The sequence below is a fragment of the Lupinus angustifolius genome, chromosome LG01 (genome assembly GCF_001865875.1).
Source record: "Lupinus angustifolius cultivar Tanjil chromosome LG01, LupAngTanjil_v1.0, whole genome shotgun sequence".
In the NCBI taxonomy this organism is placed as follows: Eukaryota; Viridiplantae; Streptophyta; class Magnoliopsida; order Fabales; family Fabaceae; genus Lupinus; species Lupinus angustifolius.
The window spans coordinates 29,718,226-29,718,588 of record NC_032009.1 but is presented as its reverse complement, the minus strand read 5'-3'; positions in this window follow the sequence as shown (position 1 = coordinate 29,718,588).

The following is a 363-nucleotide window of genomic DNA, read 5'->3' as shown; positions in this document are numbered from 1 at the left end:
GCAGTAAAAACATGTAGGTGTATGTTTGTGATATTTATTTTTAGGACGAGCTACAGGTTTTCTATATGGTCTTTTGTTCCTAGTAGGGCGAGTATAACCTAGTCCTGTATGCTCACTAATGTTTCTTGTTTGACTTAGCATAGTGTCTAATTGTTGTTGACTGGTTGCGAGACGTGTGAGTTTTTCTTTAAGTTTGAATTTTTCTTCTTGCAAAGTCTCACAGACAGGTTTTTGACATAAATTATTTTCAGAGCAGTTACATGTGCTACAAGAATAGATGAGGTCTAATGTTTCATTTTATAATTTCAATTCATCTAATTCTTTTTGTAGTTTGCTTATTTTTTGTTCATTTTGTAGGATTAA